Raw genomic sequence first — 8,292 nt, 5'->3', positions numbered from 1 at the left:
AGTGATTTGCCAGAGGGCACATAGCTAATAAATGATCAAAGTGCATTTTGAATGGTCCATGGGGTTCCAGAATCTATAATAATAGCCATATGCCATATTGCCTTTCTGGATTTAAATAAGATATTTTCTGATGCCTGGAAAAATTGATTAATGCCTGAAAACTGAAAATCATAGGAAATAAGATTCTCCACATTACCAAGATTCTATTTACGTCCTAGTTGGACTAACTAAAGTAGCAGATGCACACTCACATCCATGGTGTGTAAGACAAGACTTGGTGAGACAATGAGTAGTCAACTTGGGTGAAGTATTGAGATTTTTTTTTTTTCCTTTTTTTTTTCCCCCTGACAGAAACCTCATTGCAAATAAGGAGAGCTACAAAAGCATGCTACCCACTCCACCTCTGGATGCTTTCTAAATAGTGGAGAAGAATTAAGTCATCAATGGAGTTACTAGGCTAGAACATGTTGAGGTTACTCTTAAGAGAGCTTTACATTCATCTCTAGAATTTGGAGACTATCTGTAAACAAAGCATCTGATGTCACTTATTTTCTATGTCCACAGAATGGGGTAGGAGAAATAAATGAAGTACAAGATCACAGCCTGCATATAGAATGTTCAGATGATAACAAAGCCAATCACAAAAAAATCTTTTTCCACATTTTCTCAAAATACACTGAGGAAAGAAGTGAGACTCAAAAGTAAGGGTAAAAGGGGAGACAGTGGGAATTATGTTCTCCATTTAGTCCCCAAGCCAAAGTCAGAGCTGCACTGACAGGTAGGCAGAAACTTTGCAATGTGAGAGACTGAAGTTTTAAATTAAACTGGCTGGACTTTTTAGTAATAAAAGGAGTTAATTACTAAACTAAGACATGTTCTCACAACTGAAATTTATAGCAAAAGATTCCATTCAAATTGTGAGGGAGATCAGAAAGTTTTAACATGATAACTTGATGGGAAAAAAGAGACATTTCTTAGCTATAACCCTATTGGGTTCATTCCACATACTAGAGGCTTTAAGAAAGCATTACTTCTTTCTTCCCAAAATTCATAGTCCAGTGGAGAATTTGTAGTTGTACTTGTTGTTCCAAAATGATGCAACAAGTTAAAAGAGACATGACTTTATTAACCAGAGGGGTAGCTTTATTAACCAGAGGGGTAGCTTATGAGAGAAATCCATGACAAAATTGGGATCTTAACTATGAATCTAGTAACCAGGTGAAAGAGGTGGAGTGATAGACTGTAATTAGCCTTCTAAGGGGAAGAAATTCTGTTCAGGAAGATTCCAGTGTTAGGGAAAGTATGATTTTCTGAAGGAATTTAGTCTAAAATGAGCATTGCTTTCTGGAGGAAAATAGCACCTCAAAATGCTTTGTGGAGAGATGTGTGAGGAACACAAGTGTGTGAAAAGCCCATAGCAAGCAGTGATTCTAATGCATTCTTCAGGAGTTTGGACTTCAGTACTTTATTTATTTGAAAGGGAAGATATTTTAGCTCTCCTATAATTTTTACCAGGCTTTTCCGGTAAAGCAACCCTATCAAAGAAAAAAAAAATTATTCAGTGGTACTTTTTAAAGCATGGAAAGGAAAACTTTGTTTTCGTTCATTGTGTTTGGTACAGGGACCATTGCACTGGGATTTTGCAAGGAGGGAGAGAAATTGGGCTCAACTCCAAATAAAGCAAGAGCAAGTGGGAATCTGTAGCCACAGGCAGAATGGGTGAGTCGGGATTAATAGATGCAAAGTTAATAAGAGAAAACATTAAGGGCAAGGGAGGATTCTGGCTAAACCTATCTAACAATTCTTACAGGCGAGGGTGATCAGACATCACCTAGGGGATGGTGGGAGATGAGGAAGTGGGGCATTCATGGAAATCTGATTTAGCACGTGTCTTTGATAAAACTAGATTTTATAGTAAGTGCACAGATGGATCCAAGAGAAGGTTCAGGATCCTGACAATAGTTTGATCATGCAAAGAGTCTTTGTTAATCCTCCCCTTCCAAACATCATAAAATGTGGTATATTTGCTAGTCTAATGAATCATCAAGGTTTACTTCCTTTCCAACCAAACAGTTGTCCCTAAGCTTATTTCATAGAGAAATTCTGGAGCCACTATGTAAATATCATCAACCTTCAAACAGTATATACATATATATTTAGAGTATACTAATACAACCTACATCTCATTGAGTCATACTGTTTTTGCATTTTGGGAGATTGTTTCTTAGTTTCCTGTTTTATTTTAACCAAAATAAAAGTGTGGTAAAAACAACTTGATAAACATGGGGAAATGATCTAAATTAATAAAATCTCGTAACATGTTTACTAAGAAACCTAAACACCAGATGCTCAGTCTTCCTATTTCCATGTAAAATGCACATGAATAGTAGCTACTGCTTTTGCATCTATCCTCAAGGCTTATGAATAACCAGCAGTTATCTCATTTTGTTTAGAGTATAATGCGTGACTTTGATCCCTCCCTGAGGATTTATATGACTTATATTATACAAGTTTTAGAAACACTAGCAAAGATTTACATTGAGTGAATACTCAAGGGCCTAGAAAAACCAATAGCTCAATTGAGTTATTACTTAGTATTATTTCACAAAATTACACTTGCATCACCTGGGAATACTTAGAAGTGCTAGTTGGACAAAAGGACAGCTATTGTGCTCCTCCCTTCAATTTATTCAAAGAAAAATCAGGTCATATAAGGAGAAACACTCTACTCAGACAACCACCACTACTAATTGTAAGTACAATGAAACTTCTGTGTGGGTTATCAATTGGGCGAGGACAGTTCATTTGTTGCTGTATAAGAAGATGAAATTTTCAAGGACATAGGTTTGTATTTAACACATTTTTTAAAATTAAAAAATTAATAGAGAAAGTATGCTCTATGGAACATGTTTTATCACAAATTTCAAAATATGTACAGATTTAAAAAATACTAATAGCAAATAGGTCATTAAATATAATTAGTAATCACTTGTTTTTAAAAATATAACTACCTCACTTTTGAAGAGTACAATACTAATGCATGTCTTCATTTAAACTTTCATATAACAAATGCTGAAGCTGACACATTTTTTTTTTCTTGGAAAGTTTTATGACTGATTTGCTGGTATTTTCTAATAGGTGTTCTTTTGCGAGGGCTGATTAGTCAGAAAGAAAAACATTTACTGAAAGTTTCCACTATGATATATCTATCTACTACAAAAAAATAAATAAATGAGTCTAGACTAGTTATGCTTAAATATAATTGAACATTGATGGGGAAAGCACTTGCCAATCCTAAGTGACTAGGAAAAAAGATTAGATCAATTTATAGAGATTGACATTTGTAAGGAGCACAGTACCCAGAATATCACATTTGTTAAATCTTCAATGATATAGCTATTGGTTTTATTACACACATTGATAATCTGTACTCACTAACTACCTATAGTTACTATTAGATAGTCTAATAGGAAACAGGAGTAATGTAAAACATTGATATCTCAATTTCCCCAAGGTCTAAGAGCAAAGAGTGTTATTATCTTTCTGTGATGTCTACCTTAATTGATTGGTTTCCCCAAAAAATTTTTCTCAGGCTACAAGTATTACATTATGCATTGCAAAATTGCACATAAATAATGAGATCAAAATAGACTTTATTTATCTTTCCTACTTTTAAAATATTTTTAATTTTCACAATTGCCAAATCTGCTTATTTGCAAATTATATTTTAGACACAGATAGTCTAGGTAACATTAAATTTGACATCGCATAAAGTTGTTATTTAAATTTGTTCCTAGGGTTCTTGGATGAACAATGGCAGATAATAAAATCCTGTTTTTATAATGGATTGGTACTTCAAGTTTCAGCCTCTATGAGAAAAAGCACTTGGAGCAAGAAAGAATTGATCTTGTATGCCAGCACCAATTGTGAACTGTGCAAAATGGGCAAGTATATATTTTCTTTTATGCTCACTTTCCTGATCTGTTGGTTGGGTATAATAATACCACTATGAGAAAAAATTCAGTTTTGTTTATGAAGTTCTTGATAAAGTTCTTTGGCACAAATTCTAAAATAAATTACACTGCTCTGTTCTTTGTCCTAGGATGCACATGAATGTAACACAAGATTTGCTTATTACTGCTATGGAGAAAAGGACTATATGATACCTTTCCCCCCCTCTCAAAAATGATCAAGAGCTACATGAGAATGAGGAGCAACAGTAAAAGGGAAAAAGATTAACCACATAAATTACACTTTTCTTAAGTGCTTGCTGCTCTTCAAGTGCAATTCCTATAATGGCAACAAATGACTTGCCAATACAACTGTGAAAGAATACAGTCCAAGGTCACACTGCTAACTATTTGTCCTCAATCTCTTTTTGCTATAAAGACAGGACTACTCTTCTATTAGAATCAGGCTTTAAAATAATGTCCCTAAATTTAAGTATTGCCAGGTATTGCCATTCTTTTTTTTTTCCCAAAAGATCATGAAAACATATTTCTGGAATAGGCTGCCTCAGTGTTAGGGTGAATTCAAAGGGATGTACTAAAGCCAAAACATTCATTTGGAGGCCACCAAATGCATGAACTGGCAATGGAAGTAAAAAAATTGGAAATATTTTCAACCTGATAAATTACTCTAAATGTACTTTTGATATAGGATGAGGAGTTGTGGAAAGGTTGATCTATCAACATATGTTATATATACTTTCACTCTTAAGGGTCTAATAGTGTAGTAAAGAAAGCCTTTATGTGACTAAACATATTGCACGTGAGATATGTTTAATTACAGTGGTCAAGCCATTAAGTCCAGTGGAGTCTAGGAGAAAGATTCCTCGAGGATGAGACATTTTTCTTTGAGTGTTTAAATTTCATTGAGCATGTGCATGTGGGGTGTGGATATGTGTGGAGCAGGAAGAAAGATAATAGAAAACTCAGAGAAGATAATGGGAATGGATTTAAACTATGATAGTCCATTTAAAGGATATTGTAAGTGAAAATAATGTAAGTGCAAATGATATATTTTCAAATGATCAGAACGAAGTCCCTTAAGTGGTGGAAGGAGAATGGAAATCTAACTTCCAGGTTCCCAGGGGTTTGAATGCAGGTCTCACTGCGGTGTGTTCTCATCGTGTATCTCCCGGGCTCCTGTGATTTCACAGCCCCTAGAAGCAAATGTTGCAGTGAGTTTTTTTTCCCTTCATCTTGTAAACTATGTTAACCACACAGCAATGCATATTTATACTTGTCTGTTTCCTGCCACACAATCCTGCTCTGTTCTCCTTCCTCTACCCCCACTGCTGACACACAGATGCACATGGGCACAAACACGCACACACACTCAAGAAAGATTTATGCTTCTGCTTGATGACTAGCTATTAAATACAGCCTTTGGCTATACGAAGATCACTAAAACATATACAGGGTAGAATGCATTTATAGAGAGAGAAGCAATATCAAGTTCAGGAAGTTGATGCTAGAAACTGACCTTCCCAATAGGAATTAGCTTAGTGTCATTGCAGATTTTTCCTTCACATATTTAACTTCTTTTCTCCTGTGAAGTTTATTATTTTGCACTCCAAACATGTAGAGCTAACAAATAAGCTACTTGTCTAGACATTGCCTAATACATCATTGAGAAGGGGGTGGAAGGATGGGAAAGGTTTGCCGCAGTAGAAAAATCTGGACAATCAGTTAAGTGCCTGTATAATGAGATGTTTTCAGAAAAAAAAATTGATTAGCCTCTACATGGACTTCTTGTGGGGAAGGATTATTTGACAAAATATATTCAATGTAGACTACACAGCACTTAAAACTATTCTTAATTTCTGAAAATAATGCATCTCTAATTTTGGAGAAATGAGTAATTTAGGTATAATTAAGTAAACTAGATATTTAGCATAGTGAGTTTACAGAAGAGAAAAAGCAAAGGCTTTTATAATAAATGCACCTTAAGTAGATTAAAATAGAATTTTCAGGGGAGAAACGTTCATGAAAACAAAGTTCATTTCCTATCTGGGTTGTTCAGAAAATCTTAATATAGGCAAAAAGATTTCCAGAGTATAGCAGGACTTGTATTTGCCTCCTTGGATTTTAATTCCTATCAAAAGCCCCTTTGTTCCACCCTTACAGTGCCTTACCCTTGACAAACACAAACTATAACTACTTTCATATTCTGTACATTTCCCAATAGTTTTTTGTTATGTGTATATCAGATAAGTGTCTGTTCATTAATGCCTGGACAGGCATAGCTGCTTCCCACCGATGTCCACAAAGGAAAGTTGTCAGACAATGAACTAGACAACTTTTGTTGTGGAAAACTTTGGTAAGAAATGAAGGATAATAGTGCTGGAAATAGAACACATATTTCAAATACACGGTACAGTACAAACAAGAAAATATGATCTAGAAGGAGAGGAAAAGAAGAGGAGAATAAGAAATAGTGGACTATGGTAGAGAAGTTTGGAGTGTGGATGAAGAATTAAGAGTCTGCACTGTGACACACCTGTACTCTCAGCAGCCCTGAAGGCTGAGGCAAGAGGATAACAAGACTAAAACCAGACTCAACAACTAAGTGAGACCCTGTCTCAAAATAAAAATAAAAAGGCCTGGGAATGTGGTAGTGGTTAAGAACCCCTGGGTTCAATCCCTCATACCAAAAAAAATAAATAAATAAAAAGTTAATCCAGAGATGGTGAAGCTGTTTCTCTTTCTCTTTGTTTCCCGCTGTGTGTTCATGTACATGTGTATGTTTGTGTGTGTGTGTGTGTCTGTATTGTACAAGAAATACAAAAAGAAAACTTTAAGACAACCATTGTACCAAATGTTACACTATTTAACACTTTCAAGTACCTTCATAACTGTTTATGTCTTTCATTTCTAAATCACGACCAAACCCTCTAATCAGATCATCTTAAAGAATATTCTAAAATGATAAAAACATCACTTTTGTACAATTATGAAATGAACATGTGTCAAATATTTAACTCATTAATTAATAAGTGATTTAGTAAGGATTTTACAACTGGTTGAAGGAAATTCAACTACTACACTTAGGCAACTATAAATAGGTCCATTTGCATAGACAAATTCATTTTAATAATACGCAATGTGAGGAATTGGTGGAGACAACATGGAGATGTAAGTTAGGCAGGACACACGCTAATCCTTCTTGCTCATCGCAAAAAGTTCTGTGAGTTTGTTTTTGTTAAATGTACTAAATCATTTTCCAAATTTTTTTCTTGTTGACTTCTCGTGATTTATTCAGTACAAACTGTAAGAAGTTCAATTTTTTTTCCTCGGTAGTGTATACCAGATTTATAGTGCTTTTAAAATTAGAATTGAAAACTCAAACGTTTTTAAGTTACACATTTATGTATAAACTGAGTAGAAAATGAAAAACCAAAATGTTAACAGTTCAAGTAACTTTTTTCAATTTTATATCATGTGTTAACAAGGGTTGTTTGCTGTAATGTCCCCTCAGAATCTGTTATTTATCTAACTTTCCATCTAAATAAATGTTTTGTAATCATTATATTGAAGCTCACACAGGTTAATCTTCCACTTGCCATTTTTACCACATCAACACTTCTTCATCTTCCCAAAGGATGAGTGAAATGTTATGCACATAATTCAAAGTTCTTGTCCTCCTGGCATGGAGATAGAAGTGAGTAAAACAATAGTGAAAAAGCATGAAGGAATAAATACCAGTAATTACAGAGTTTTTTTTTTTTTTTTTTTTCCTTAACTAGATTTGTTTTAAGTCTGTTCCTTACTTCCAGGTTCTCAGTTTCAATGAATAAGAAAAGTCACACTAGTTTGCCTAAGGAATGAGTATTGAGAATTAAATACCAAATAATAAATACAAATAATTTTAGCATCTTAAGTGGCCACTGAGTTAACACTAAACAATTGCTTATTTTTTTAGTTTTCTGAGACATCCTTCAGTACTGTGGAATTAATCATTAATTTGAATGCCAGGTGATTATTAAAGATATTTTTGAATTGTCAAGTATAATATTATAAATATATTTGTGATGCTTTACTGACTCGATTTTGATGTAAATCGCTTGCAACTTAAAATAGGATAAAATTTTAAATAAAAGTAGACTGCATTTGCACCTGAGAAAACAAGAAGACAAAATATTTTAACATTGTCTGATCAAAGGCGTAAAACTGTCTGCTAACATAAAACCTAATCTAAACACACACCGCATCACATCATGAGAATGGGTTACCAAACTGTTTCTGGTTTGTATCATCTGTGTTAATAACACTTTCAACTCAAGTATGA

Source organism: Sciurus carolinensis, chromosome 8 (assembly GCF_902686445.1).
Source record: "Sciurus carolinensis chromosome 8, mSciCar1.2, whole genome shotgun sequence".
Lineage (NCBI taxonomy): Eukaryota > Metazoa > Chordata > Mammalia > Rodentia > Sciuridae > Sciurus > Sciurus carolinensis.
Note: the sequence above shows the minus strand (reverse complement) of the source record.